Below are 15,016 nucleotides of genomic sequence, written 5' to 3'. Positions count from 1 at the left end.
ATTATCACTTTTGCAAATTGCAAGCCCGTGTGTGTCAGGCCCACACAGACTGTACTGTGTCCACTGCCCACAACTTATATAGGGTGGCACAGTACCTTGCACGCATAAATTACTTATCTAAAAAAAAATGTCAGGCAGAGGCAGGCCACCCCGCAGGGGCCGTCGTGGTGCTGTGATTTCCACTGGCCCTGGAATAATGCCCAGTGTTCAGAGGCCACGTACCCTGAACCCCAAAAATTTTGAGAAAATAGTTGACTGGCTTACACAGGACACCCAATCTTGAACAGCTTCCGCTAAGAACCTTGACGCACCATCCTCCTCCAGCTCAGCTTTGGTCACCACTCTCCCGCCCGCCGCCAACACCATCATTACCACCACAGCCACCACAGCCGCTTCACTTGACCCCTCAGAGGAGTTATTTACACATCAGTTGGATGAAATTAGTGATGCGCAACCATTATTGCCAGGGGATGTAGATAACAGGGATATGTCTCAGTTAGGCAGCATTACACACATGGACGTACAGTGTGATGATGATGATGATGATGATGATGTTGTACCCGCTGCTGCTTCCTTTGCTGAGGTGTCAGATACAAGTGAAGTGGTTGATGATGCTCGAAGAGAAGAAGAAGAGGGGGAAAGTTCAGAAGAGGAGACAGAGAGAAGGGGGAGACGAGTTGGAAGCAGGGGGAGGTCGTCGCACGAGCTAGTGGCACAGTCAGACAGCATGCAGACAGCACGCCAATCAAAGCATGCTGTTGCCACCACCAGAATGCCGTCATTGCAAAGCTCAGCAGTGTGGCATTTTTTTTGTGTGTCTGCCTCTGACAACAGCGATGCCATTTGCAACCCGTGCCAAAAGAAACTGAGTCGTGGGAAATCCAACACCCACCTAGGTACAACTTCTTTGCGAAGGCACATGATCGCACATCACAAACGCCTATGGGATCAACACATGATGACGAGTAGAAGCAGCACACAAGCTCAAAGCCACCATCCTCCTCCTGGTCCAGCATCTTCAGCCACGTAAACCACTGCTGTCCTCCTTGCCCCCTCTCAACCACCCACCACTCCACCTCTCACCTTCAGCAGTTCCATCTCATGTGCCCACAGTCAGGTGTCTGTAAAGGAAATGTTTGAGCGTAAGAAGCCAATGTCACAGAGTCACCCCCTTGCCCGGCGTCTGACAGCTGGCTTGACGGAACTCTTAGCCCTCCAGCTTTTACCATACCAGTTGGTGGAGTCTGAGGCCTTCAAAAAATGTTGTCACTATTGGGACACCACAGTGGAAGGTACCCGGATGAAATTATTTTTCAAAAAAGGCAATCCCAAACCTCCCAGTGTTGGGGCAAGGGTACATCTGACCACTGATACCTGGTCTGCAAAGCACAGTCAGGGCAGGTATATCACCTACACTGCGCATTGGGTCAACCTGCTGACGGCTGCCAAGCATGGAATACGTGGCTCTGCAGGGGAGTTGGTGACACCGCCACGACTTGCAGGCAGACCTACTGCCACCTCGTCTACTCCTCCTACTCCATCCTCTTCCATAGCCTCCTCGGCTGAGTCCTCTTCTGCTGCGGCGTCTGGCTGCACATCAACTGAATCCCCCCAGCTCTCCAGGGGCTATTCCACATCCCGGATACAACAGTTTCACGCTGTCTTGGGGTTGACTTGCCTGAAAGCAGAGAGCCACACCGGACCAGCACTCCTGTCTGCCTGGAACGCACAGGTGGATCAATGGCTGACGCATTGAATTTGGGCAAGTTGTCACATGTGCCGTGCATGGCACATGTGTTGAATCTCATTGTACAACGCTTTGTGTCTAAGTACCCAGGCTTACAGGACGTCCTCAAGCAGGTCAGGAAGGTGGGTGGCCATTTCAGGCGTTCCTACACGGCCATGGCTTACTTTTCAGACATTCAGCGCCGAAACAACATGCCAGTGAGGCACTTGATTTGCGACAGCCCGACACGTTGGAATTCAACACTCCGAATGTTTGACCGCCTGCTCCAACAAGAAAAAGCCGTCAACGAGTATTTGTATGACCGGGGTGCTAGGACAGCCTCTGCGGAGCTGGGAATTTTTTTGCCACGTTACTGGATGCTCATGCGCAATGCCTGTATTCTCATGCGTCCTTTTGAGGAGGTAACAAACCTAGTTAGTCGCAACGAAGGTACCATCAGCGACCTCGTCCCATTTGTTTTCTTCCTGGAGCGTGCCCTGCGAATAGTGCTGGATCAGGCAGATGAGCGTGAAGAGGAAGAGTTGTGGTCACCATCACCACCAGAAACAGCCTTGTCATCATCGCTTGCTGGACCTGCGGCAATACTGCAAGAGGAGTATGAGGAAGAGAAGTCAGAGGAGGAATGTGGCTTTGAGAAGGAGGAAGACCAACCACAGCAGGCATCCCAGGGTGCTCATTGTTGTCACCTATCTTGTTGTCACCTATCTGGGACCCGTGGTGTTGTACGTGGCTGGGGGGAAGAACAGACCGTCAATGACATCAGTGAGGAGGAGGAACGGGAAATGAGTAGCTCGGCATCCAACCTTGTGCAAATGGGGTCTTTCGTGCTGTTATGTCTGTTGAGGGACCCTTGTATAAAAAGGATGAAGGAGAACGACCTGTTCTGGGTGGCCACGCTACTAGACCCCCGTATAAGCAGAAAGTGGCGGAAATGTTACCAAATTACCGAAAGTCAGAAAGGATGCAGCAGTTCAAAACCAAACCAAAAAATATGCTTTACACAGCTTATGTTGCTGTCACAGCACAACGGGAATCTAACAGGGGAAGAGGGCAAAGTAATCCTCCTCCTACCACGACAGGACGCTTTAAAGATGTGTTGTTGATGGAGGACATGCAGAGCTTTTTCAGTCCTACACATCGCCACAGCACTTCGGGATCCAGCCTTAGAGAACGACTCGACAGACAGGTAGCAGACTACCTCGCCTTAACTGCAGATATCGACACTCTGAGGAGCGATGAACCCCTTGACTACTGGGTATGCAGGCTTGACCTGTGGCCTGAACTATCCCAGTTTTCAATAGAACTTCTGGCCTGCCCCGCTTTAAGTGTCCTGTCAGGAAGGACCTTCAGTGCAGCAGGAGGCATTGTCACTGACAAAAGAAGTCGTCTCGGTCAAAAAAGTGTTGATTACCTCACCTTCATTAAGATGAATGAGGCATGGATCCTGAAGGGACTGACAGTGGGGGATACATTTGACTAAGAAAAGTCCTGATGACATGCCTTGGCCTCAGAATGGTCCCCACGCTGCTGTATTTAATGTCTGCATACCGGATGACTTTTGTGAATTCTCCGCCACCAACTAGGGTTCAAGCCGCAATGTTTTAGTCGCCTTTCTGCCTGGAAAACATCAATTGCGGCTGCAACAATACCTAGTTTTTCAGGCATGTGTACATGCCAAATTTTTCTGGCCTCTAGTGCTGCACTGTGGCTGCAAAAAGAAAACAAAAAAAGGCACATACATGTGTCAATTCCCCTTCGTGATCGGTACCTTGTTGTGGTGATCATCACCTCTATGAGTGTGTTGGCAGTGTAAAGCCGTTGCTTCATTATGATCAGACTAAAAGCGATCGGCTGGATAATTTTTCATAGAAAAAACTTAATTTTTATTTTTCTTTTTTTAAGTTGTATGGGTTTTTAATACATAAAATAAACTATTAAGAGACTTTATTATGATTTTTTTATTAGAAATAATGCAGACAATTAATCCCCATCAATTCCAATACAAAGCAAGTACAGAGCTCAGAACAAAATTATTTCAGGATGTCGTTAATTCGACAATGATTAATCAATTTGACACACATCCCCAGATAGGGGATGTAACAGGGATTAAACTGATGAGAACAGTACTACAGAAAATACCACTCATATCGGGTGTGACAGTAAATTGCACGGCGCAGACGCAGTGACCGTGGCGTGGATTCAAACAAAGGGGAGGGAGCCAGTGTTTTTTTAACCATCTCCTCGTTCGAAAAATCTATTTAATAAATGGACCCCAGATTGGGGATGTCACGTAACAGGGATTAAACTGATGAGAATAGTACTACAGAAAATACCACTCATATCGGGTGTGACAGTAAATTGCACGGCGCAGACGCAGTGACCGTGGCGTGGATTTAAACAAAGGGGAGGGAGCCAGCGTTCTTTTTAACCATCTCCCCATTCGAAAAATCAATTCAATTCACCTTTCGGGGACTCTTGGTGTTGTACGTGGCTAGGTGGAGGAAGAAACCTTCAATGACATCCCCGGGACATAGCTAGCTTGGTATCCAACCTTGTGCAAATGGGAAGTTTGCTGTTGGGCAAATGGACTGTTTGCGGTTGTTTGCGGTGCATTAAAAGAGGAGTTTGGTCTGTCAATGTCTGTGAAGCGGGCGCAACCCTTACACTACCTGATCCGATACAACATCGATCAGGTAGTGTAGTGGGCCTGACACACACGGGCTTGCAAATGTGATTATATCACAGACAAATTTTAAATAGAATTTTTTTTTGTCTGCAAGGTATTTTCTGTCACACCCTGTATGAATGGTGTGCACGTGCTGTCTGTGACTGAGCCTGCAGCCTCTCACACACGGGCAGCCAGGCAACTGCAATATATATATATATATATATATATATATATTTATATAAAAATAAAGCACACTGATGTACCAGCCCTGAAAAGGGCTTTTTGGGGTGCTGTCAGGACGCTGTCCTTACAACAGATGAGTCTGTGGACACAGAACAATGCCCTAGTTAACGCTTTCCCTATTGAATCAGCAGCAGCACTGTCCCTCCTCTCACTGAGAATGCAGCTTCCGAATGAATCTAAAATGGATGCTGTCCAGGAGGTGGGAGGGTCTGGGAGGGAGGGTCTGCTGCTAATTGTCTGGAATGTGTCTGCTGACTGTGAGGTACAGGGTCAAAGTTTACTCAATGATGATTTATAGGGGGCGGACTGAACATTGCATATGTTCGCCCGCCGGGAACTGTTCGCCGGCTAATAGTTTGGGCCATCACTATATCTCACATAGAAGATGCTACCGCCATGCTTCCGAGATTAATATCTGATCTAAACACCAAAGCAGAGCTCTGGAAACAAAAGGCAGATGATTTGGAAAACAGGCTCAGGAGAAATAACATCAGAATTATTGGGTTGCCTGATAGAGTAGAAGGCCATGCTCCGGATGCATTCATAGAAAAGTTGATATTTTATTTTTTTCCTGAGGCAGAATTCTCATCAGCCTACGCAGTAGAATGGGCACACAGAGTACTGGAAAAACCCCTGCCACCAGTGGCCCCACCTCATGCTAGCTAGGTTTCCTAACTGCAAAGACAGGGATAAAATACTGGCCCTGGCTAGAAGATGACAAGAAATCAAAGTCGATGGTGCTAGGGACTCCATATTTCCAGACTTCTTTATTGAACTGCAAAAACAACGCGCTACACTTATGGATGTAAAGAGACGCCTGAGAGAAGCAAGCATTCCGTATTCCATGTGCTATCCTGCAAGACTCAGAGTGGTGGACGGAGACAGAGCAGTCTTCTTTAATTCTCCTGGAGAGGCTTCAGAGTGGCTGACCCTACGAAGAAGATCCCCAAGCCACTGAGACTTTAACTGCATCCAGGATACGGCCATTCGCTGTAGACTACGAACTGGTCTGGTTTGTTTTCTGTGATTCCGTGTTCCATGTACAGTAATACACTATACGAATGTATTACTGTACAGCAGAGGCGGCATGAAGCACACGGCGTCGTAGCAACCAATGACGCCGTGCGCTGCTGCTCTGAACAGGAATCCAGCCCGGCATACCACGGACCGCTCTCGGCCGCGGAACACGGCCGTGTGCATTCGGCCTTAAAAATATAGGGCTGGAACATTAGCTTTCAGTCAGTTAAATGGTTAATTTATTATGGTGGCTGCAGCCCGCATGCTTATGCCAACAGTCATCATAGGCAGAAGCATCCCGGTCTTACTGGCCTACAGTTTGGGGTAAGATATTACTCCAGAATATAAATACAAAAAAAAAGATAGCAAAGGTTAAGACTTGATTGTGGTTATAGTATCTAAATAATGTTATTATATATAACTATAGGTTATATACAGTTATCTATATAGCACTGTTGCATGCTGTTAAACTCACTGCACTGTGCTCCATGCTTGACTACACATGTCTGCCTCGGAATCCATGGCTGAGCTAAGAATACTATCATGGAATGTCAGGGGATTGGGTACACCGCAGAAGAGATCCATGGTTTTTGCCTTTGTTGGAAACTTTGGTCCACAAATTCTGTGCCTTCAAGAAACACATCTTGTTACTACCACCTCTAGGGTCCTACATAAACCTTAGGTTCAATGGGCCGAACATTCATATCATATCTCGTCATCATGAGGGGTATCCCTATTAATCCACAAACAATTACGTTGGGAGGTAAAAGACTTAGCCGTTGATTCGGAAGGCATATATGTCTTTGTTGACTCTCTAATTGACAATGTACAGCATACATTATTATGCATTTATAATCCTTCCCCCGGATCTATGCAAATATTACACTTGGGAGCCACTCTTGCTGCTGCCTATCCACACTCCAGAATAATATGCATGGAAGATCTAAACATGACATTGGACCCCTCGTTAGATCACTTTTTAGATGCAGCAGACCTGTTGGGAGCAAAGAATCCATCGCGATTAAACAGGTTTCTGACTGAGTTAAGATGGCTTGACCTTTGGAGAGCTATACACCCTAGAGACAGGGTATATTCCTGCCATAGTGGAAGTCATAATTCCCTAACCCGAATAGATTATATGCTAGGAAATGAGATGACCATGTTAAACCTATGCTCCATTCCATATTTAGTTAGAGGAATATCCGACCATTCCTAGGCACTATAAGGCGTGGAACATTTTCAGCAATGTACAGAATGAGTATACATCCATTCTGGCTGAGCCTGCTAGGCTCAGCAGACGGGACTGCACATCAGTTAAAAGAATTATTGGAAGTACATGCAGATGAGCCCAATGCAAAACTGGTTTGGGACACCTTAAAAGCATTCCTCCGTGGGTCCCTACACACTAGTATATCCCATATTAAAAAAGATACCAAATGCCTGGAGATGGAAATGGAAACTCAGTGTAATGTACTAGAACAACAATATGTCCAACACGCGACAGATATTAATAGAAAGGCCTGGCTCCAAGCAGGTAGGAAATACCTGACAATACTCAAAGACAAGGCAAACAGGAAACTATTTTTTATGAAACAGACTGCATTTGAACTAGGTAATCAGTCAGCTAAATTATTGGCCCAACTTATTCGCCATAACTCACCCTCTTCAACAACATTATCGGTCAGAACCCTATGGGCCAAGTACTGAACACGCAGGATGGAATCTTACAGACGTTTACACAATTTTACCAAGAGTCATATACATCTAGTATTACAGCTTCAGAAGCAGATGTAGCTAGATATCTGGAGGATATATCTCTTCCCAGGCTCACTACAACACAATATGCTCAGTTAGATCAACCAGTTAGCTTAGAAAAAATAACACAAGCCATATCAGACCTCACTAATGGGAAGTCACATGGTCCAGATGGACTTCCTAAAGAAGTAGATGCAAAATATGCAGAGGTATTGGCTCCATAATTACTAACCACCCTCCATGTGGCCCTAGAAACAGGTCATTTACCGGAATCATTTATGGAAGCCACTATTATAGTATTGCTTAAGCATGTATGGGGATTCGCTCTGGTAGGCATATTAGCGGACGCAGTACAGAGGCAAAAACAAAGTCTTTAACTTAAACCGTTCAGTGTTTATTCACACATAAACAAAATGACAGTTTGCCGTCTTGGCCTTCATTCACACCATGGCAAGTCCACAGAACAAAAAACATTCACCTTGTCAGTGGTTTTGTCAGCAGCAGTCCACAACAGGCTTTAGGGGCCTGCTTCCCAGCAATGCGGCTCTCAGCTCTTTAGCGCGGCACACATCCTTAGATCTCAAAACACAGAGACTCCACGGCCTCCATGTCAGATGGAGGATAATCCACCCCATCTCACAGTGCTGCCTGTGCTTTTATATCCCAAACCAAGACCCTCCCTGGAGCGTGGGGAGAGGCCACCCACCCAGCACTTTGGCTACTCCCAGTAAGAGCCGTCCCGGATTGGCTTTGCAGCCATACCAAACCGTGTCAATCAGCACTAGCTGCCACTGACACTTGAAACTACCGGCTCTTACCTCACCGAGGCCAGGAACCTCAGTGACACATACCTTCTGTCGACGACGGACCCTTGCGCCTTCCTACATACCTCCTTTCTTCAACCCTGAGGGGGTGAACACCCGTCAGACAGTGTATCCGGGACAGGGCATTTGCACTTGATAGCCAGGCACTCTCTCTCCACTATACTGTACCTAGTCTGGGCTGGGGTAAGTTTGCGGCTCAGGAAAACAACGGGATGTTCCTCTCCATTGATTTCCTGAGAGAGTACAGCTCTGAGGCCTACTTCAGAGTCATCGATCTGTACCACAAACTCCCTTTTGAAGTCGGGCATCACCAAAACCGAGGACCCACACAGGGTCGACTTCAAAGCGGAGAAAGCCTTTTCGGCCTGCTCATTCCAGTGGACCGTCACGGACTTCCATCCCTTCAGGAGCCCTGTCAACTGAGCCGCTAAAGTGGCAAAATGGGGAACGAACTTCATAATAGCCCACCATTCTCAGGAACGACTTTAACCGCCTCCGGACCACCTAACGCAGATCCGCGGTCCGGAGGTGGCAGCTGATGACGCGCTTAGCCGGCCCGCGCATGCGCAATGCGGGCCGGCATTTCTTCCAGGGGGGTCGCGTCATCAGCTTGCCAGCCAATGATCGTGGCTGGCAAGCTGATGATTTTTAAAAAATCCAATGAGGAGCCAGATAACACATCATATTAGTAAATATGATGTGTTATATGGCTTCCCTGCTCCTCTGCTGGTCCTTTTGGTCGGTTGGATCCAGCAGAGGAGCAGGTTTCACAGTGAGTACACCAAACACCACACACTTTAGCCCCAGATCACCCCCTGCACCCCAATTAACCCTTTGATCACCCCTTTGATCGCCCCTGTCAATCACTAGTGAAAGGAAAAGAGTGATCAGTGTAAACTGTCACTTTTTTTTTTCACTGGTATTGACCGTTAGGTTTTAGGATAGTTTAGGCCCCTTGGTTAGGTAGTTTAGCGATCGGTTAGCGCTCAGCCCACTGCACAGCAGTCCCTTATTCACTGATTAGCGTATCGCTAATCAGCATTTGTACTTTTATAGTATCTGTCAGTGATCAAAACTGATCACAGTCAGATCTATAATTGTATTAGTGTCACCTTAGTTCGCCCTCCACCCAAAACGCAGTGTTTGCCCGATCAGGCCTGATCGCTCGCCCACACGTGCGTTGGCCCACACCCGCCCTGCCGCAGTGACAAAAAATATATATTTTTTGATCACTGCACATTCACTTTACACGCGCTGCGGCCTCCGGTACTTCGCTAGCCTCCCATTTGTAAGACAGGCTTGCTTTTTTTCTTGGGTAGTCTCAGGGAATACCCCTAAATTTAGTTGCCCAAATGTCAAACAGGGGGTATTCTTCTGAAGAGGCCTACAGGCTTCTGACCCAGTTGGATGAGGAATAGGAACCCTCATCTGACGAATCTAGCGGGTCAGAATATGAACCTGTAGAAAGCAGTGGCAGTCTGACTCAAAGTTCGGATGAGGAGGTTGAGGTCCCTGATAGCACCAGGCGCACCCGGCCCCATGTCGCTAGACCACAGGTTGCACAGGATCCGCTTCAAGGGCAGCAGAGTGGGGCTGGCGCTGTCGGATTACGTGGTGAGGCATACACCAGCAGCGCAGCCCTCCCTGGACCTAGTACCAGCACTGCCGTAGAACATGGTGAAGTGGCGAGCACCAGAAGGGCAGTTGAAGCTGGTACGGTGGCACGTGCAATAGTTACCCCGTCGCAGCCACCGCACAGACAGGCCCGTAGACCCCCTAGAATCCCTGAGGTGCTGGCAAATCCTGATTGGCAGTCCCCAACTTCAGCCGCACCTGCAGTTCCCCCTTTCACCGCCAAGTCTGGAGTTCGGGTTGAGACAGCTCAGATCGGTTCGGCCCTGGGATTTTTTGAGCTGTTCTTGACTGCGGAGCTCTTGGACATAGTCGTGGCCGAAACAAACCGGTATGCCACACAATTTATAACCGCTATTATGTCCAGCCTTTCCGTTGTAAACCAGTCCAAGTTTCCGAAATTAAAACTTTTCTGGGCCTTCTCCTCAACATGAGTCTAACCAAAAAGCATGAATTGCGGTCATATTGGTCCACGAACCCAATTCATCACATGTCCATGTTCTCTGCTGCTATGTCCAGGGCACGTTTTGAGGCCATCCTGCGTTTCCTGCACTTTAGCGACAACACCACCTCCCGTCCCAGAGGCCACCCAGCTTTTGACCGGCTCCACAAAATTTGGCCCCTCATAGACCACTTCAACCTGAAATTTGCAGATTTGTATACCCCTGAGCAAAACATCTGCGTAGAGTCCCTAATACATTTTACCGGGCGCCTTGGCTTCAAACAATACATCCCAAGCAAGCGCGCCCGGTATGGGGTCAAATTGTATAAGCTATGTGAAAGGGCCACAGGCTATACCCACAAATTTTGGATCTATGAGGGAAAAGATCAGACCCTGGAGCCGGTCGGTTGCCCTGACTACCTGGGGAGCAGTGGGAAGACAGTCTGGGACTTGGTGTCACCCCTATTCGGCAAGGGGTACCATCTTTATGTGGACAATTTTTACACAAGTGCGGCCCTCTTCAGGCATTTGTTTCTAGAACAGATTGGCTGCTGTGGCACCGCGCGAACTAGTCGCGCGGGCTTCCCCCAATGGCTCGTTACCACCCGTCTTGCAAGGGGGGAGAGGGCTGCCTTGTGTAACGAAGAACTGCTCGCGGTGAAATGGAGAAACAAGCGTGACGTTTACATGCTCTCCTCCATTCACGCAGACACGACAATACAAATTGAGCGAGCAACCCGTGTCATTGAAAAGGCCCTCTCAGTCCACGACTATAACCTTCACATGGGAGGGGTGGACTTCAATGACCAGATGTTGTCTCCGTATTTAGTTTCCCGCAGAACCAGACGCTGGTATAAGAAGGTGCCTGTATATTTGATTCAATTGGCTCTGTATAATAGTTTTGTTCTCTACAGTAAGGCTGGGAGAACAGGATCCTTCCTCAAATTTCAGGAAGAGATCATCGAGAACCTCCTGTACCCAGGAGGTTCCGTGGCCCCATCCACCAGTGTAGTTAGCCGTCTACACGAGCGACATTTCCCCAATGTCGTTGCTGGTACCTCAACCCAACCGTCACCCCGTAAAAGATGTCGTGTCTGTAGCAGGAGTGGAATAAGGCGTGACACCCGCTATTTCTGTCCTGACTGCCCTGACCACCCTGCACTATGCTTAGGGGAGTGTTTCCGGAAGTACCACTCACAGGTACACCTAGCATAGGGATCACATATCACCAGGACAGGCACACAGGGCTATTAGGGCCCATTCACACAGAGCTGCTGCAAACCTCTCCTTTCACCTGGGACAAAGTGCATAACGCACTTCGCCACGCACTTAGCAGTCTCAGCATCAACAGTCAGTGCCAAGCGTATTAGCCACCAGTCACAGTGACAGAGGTTTCTGCACCACCAGTTAGTGCTAGCTCTATCAGCCACCAGTCACAGTGCCCGCCGTATTAGCACCACCAATCAGTGTCAGCTCTATCAGCAACCAGTCACAGTGCCAGTGGTCTCAGCACCACCAGTCAGTGCCAGCCGTATCAACCACCAGTCACAGTGCCAGCAGTCTCAGCACCAAGTGGCACTGCCATTCATCTGAGCTACCAGTCAGCTCCAGCTGTTTCAGCCATCAGCTGCAGTCTCAGCACCACCAGTCAGTGCCAGCAGTTCGTGCCAGCCATCTCAGGCACCAGTTACAGTGCCCACAGTCTCAGCACCACCAGTCAGTCCTAGCAGTCAGTGCCAGCTGTATCAGCCACCAGTCACAGTGCCAGTGGTCTCAGCACCACCAGTCAGTTCCAGCCGTATCAGCCACCAGTCACAGTGACAGCAGTCTCAGCACCACCAGTCAGTGCCAAGCGTATTAGCCACCAGTCACAGTGACAGTGGTTTCAGCACCACCAGTTAGTGCCAACTCTATCAGCCACCAGTCACAGTGCCAGTGGTCTCAGCACCACCAGTCAGTGCCAGCTGTATCAGCCACCAGTCAGTGTGTCATATATCTTCTATATGAAAGAATCTTCATATAAAAGAGAGGATAAAAAAAAAAAAAAAAAAATTATATTATCCTCCAGGTGGACATAAAAAAACACCTCTAAGTTCTTTTTATCAAGTATCTTAATTTGATTTGTGCAAGCAGTGAAACAAAGGAACAATTGTATATGCAAAAATATATAATCGTTTATTATAAAAACCAAGAATATAAAACAATACAACTGCAAAACAAATGATGGAGTTACAAAGTAAAACCCAAAATGTACCACACAGTGGTGTTAACACACCCCTATCTGATCAGCACAGTATGATTTAATGATTTATGACAACCAGTGTCATACTTGTAACAAACGGACTCATATACCAGGAGAAACTTAGGATCTTCTGTTATCAAACAGGCTATAACAATAAAACACGGATTTACAGGAAAATAACTGTTCCCTTACGTCCTACCAGCAGCACAGATGGGGTTAACTGCCCCCCGTGGACTGGTAGGACCGGCGGAATTTTTAATGAGCCCAAAGATTAAACCAATAAAAGAACTCCAGCTCCCTTAAAGGGAGGGGTTCATCCCCCAGCCCACCGTATTTTTTTCTGTCCTTTGGACAGGTGGACTGGCGAGTTTTTCTCTCCCTGGTTTATTTTTTAAATGGGAGTTAGGGACTTTATTGAACTGACCTGAGAGGTCTCCTTTAGTTCCTTTTTTATCTTAGTGCGCTTATATTTGCGCCCCATTGCAGCGGTGGGGTTTTCCACACGCTCGCAGGTCCTTCCCTCCGTTATCTCCCCTGCGATAGCTTGGCGGCGCTCCGCTGTTAAGTTTGGCCTGGGCGCCGCCATGACCGGAAGTGACGCGGGCCTAGCCGCGGCGTCACTTCTGGTTCCCCAGCGTCAGCGGGCCGGTCTTGTCCGGCCGCTTTTTCTTTTGCGGGGGGGAATAGGTGGATGTGGGGGACACCCTCTCTTAGGCTTAGGCCTATCTTTTCCCTTTTCTTTGCAAGGGAAGACTGTTTGGACAGCTGTATTAAGGGGGAGGTTTAGACCTGGACTTCACCACTCCCCTGGGCGGAGCTACTCTATTTAAGCTCCCTGATTCCCTCAGTCGGTCTCTGGCTGCGCTGCTTTAACAAGCTAGCTCCAGAGTCTCCTGCCATTGTGAGATACTGCCTTTCAGACCGGTCTTTTTTGCTGTTCAGCTATCTTTGTACTCTCCTCTGGTTCGTGCTAAAATCATGGAGGGATTTAACTTATTTCCGTTCTTATGATGTTTTAAATTCTTTCCCTTTGTTCCTTTTCAGCTATGGCCTCTCCCAGAGAGCCCGATCAGCTATGGAAATCAGCCACCAAGAGGAGACACCTGGCTTGCTATGACTGCAATACGCCTCTTGAGGACAGCTGCCCGTTTTCTAGATGCAACAGCTGACGTTCCGCCACTGCTACAGAGCCTTCAATGCAGGACATGTACCAGTGGGCTAAGACTTATGTCGACGACTCCATTAAGGGGGTCGTAAGTCTCCTTAACGAGAGACTACCCGTTCCCTCCCAAACGCCTATGGAGGTGGCCGCCCCCACCGATAGGCCTATGCCCCTTTCTGTGGGGTCATCTTCCTCGGATGAGGAAGAATCGACTTCTGGCTTCTTTCCACCGGAAAAGACCCAGAAGCTTCTAAGGTCCATCAGGTCGGGGGACCATGATGTTGACGTAGGGGAGTCTTCCGATCCCGCCTGCCGGACCCAGCGGGTCTTTAAGGCAGATGAGACCCTTCTCTCTGTGATGCGCACGGAGTGGAAAAAGCCAGAAAAAGGACCAGTCCTTACCAGGAAGTTTAAATTAATGTTTCCTATGGCTATACCCTTAGTGGAATCATGGGGTTCCATTCCTAAGGTGGACATGGCGATTGCCAAGTTGTCCAGGCGCACTCTAGTCCCTGCGGACGATGGGTCTAGCCTGCAGGACCCTCTAGATAGGAGGGCAGAGTGCACCCTCAGAAGAAGTTACTCGGCGGCCGCAGCCTCGGCCTCGACTTCCATTGCTGCCACAGAGGTCTCCTCCTTCCTCAGAACCAAGCTGAACCAGATCCAGATGGATGTTGACCAAAGTGTCTCTCGCGACGATATCCTCGCTGCCTTTAAATCCGTCAATTTAGCCATGGATTTTCTCTGTGACACAGCCCAACCCCAGTTAAAGTTGGCGGCCAAGACTATGGCTTTAGTGTCTGCCGCCAGGAGACCTCTGTGGCTCAAACCTTGGAATGCGGATAACGCGTCCAAATATAACCTCTGTGGGCTCCCCTTTGAACCTAGCCGCCTATTCGGATCTGAGCTAGACACCATTATGGAGGGTCTCTCAGACAAAAAGGGGAAGAGCCTTCCCCAACAGCCCTTTCGAGGCAGGGGAAGACAAGCCCGCGGGGGCCGACCAGGACAGCAGGGACGTAAAGATTGGGGGGGGGGGCGCCTAGAAAGTTTTCTAGACGTTCCCGCAAACCCACCAGGGAGGCAAAGCCCTCCTGACTATGGGCCTCTCAGAGGCTCTTGGATAAACCCTGCTATCCCTGCCGTTACGCCTCTGGATTTTCCCGTACCCCTCCCCCACCTCCCTGTGGGGGGGCGTCTTCTTTTCTTCAGACACGTATGGGCCCAGGAAATCCCGGACCCCTGGGTCCAAAATATAGTAGCCGCCGGCTATCTAATAGACCT

This window comes from Bufo gargarizans, chromosome 4 (assembly GCF_014858855.1).
Source record: "Bufo gargarizans isolate SCDJY-AF-19 chromosome 4, ASM1485885v1, whole genome shotgun sequence".
Classification (NCBI taxonomy): Eukaryota; Metazoa; Chordata; class Amphibia; order Anura; family Bufonidae; genus Bufo; species Bufo gargarizans.
The sequence above is the reverse complement of the archived record's forward strand: the minus strand, read 5'-3'. Positions refer to the sequence as shown.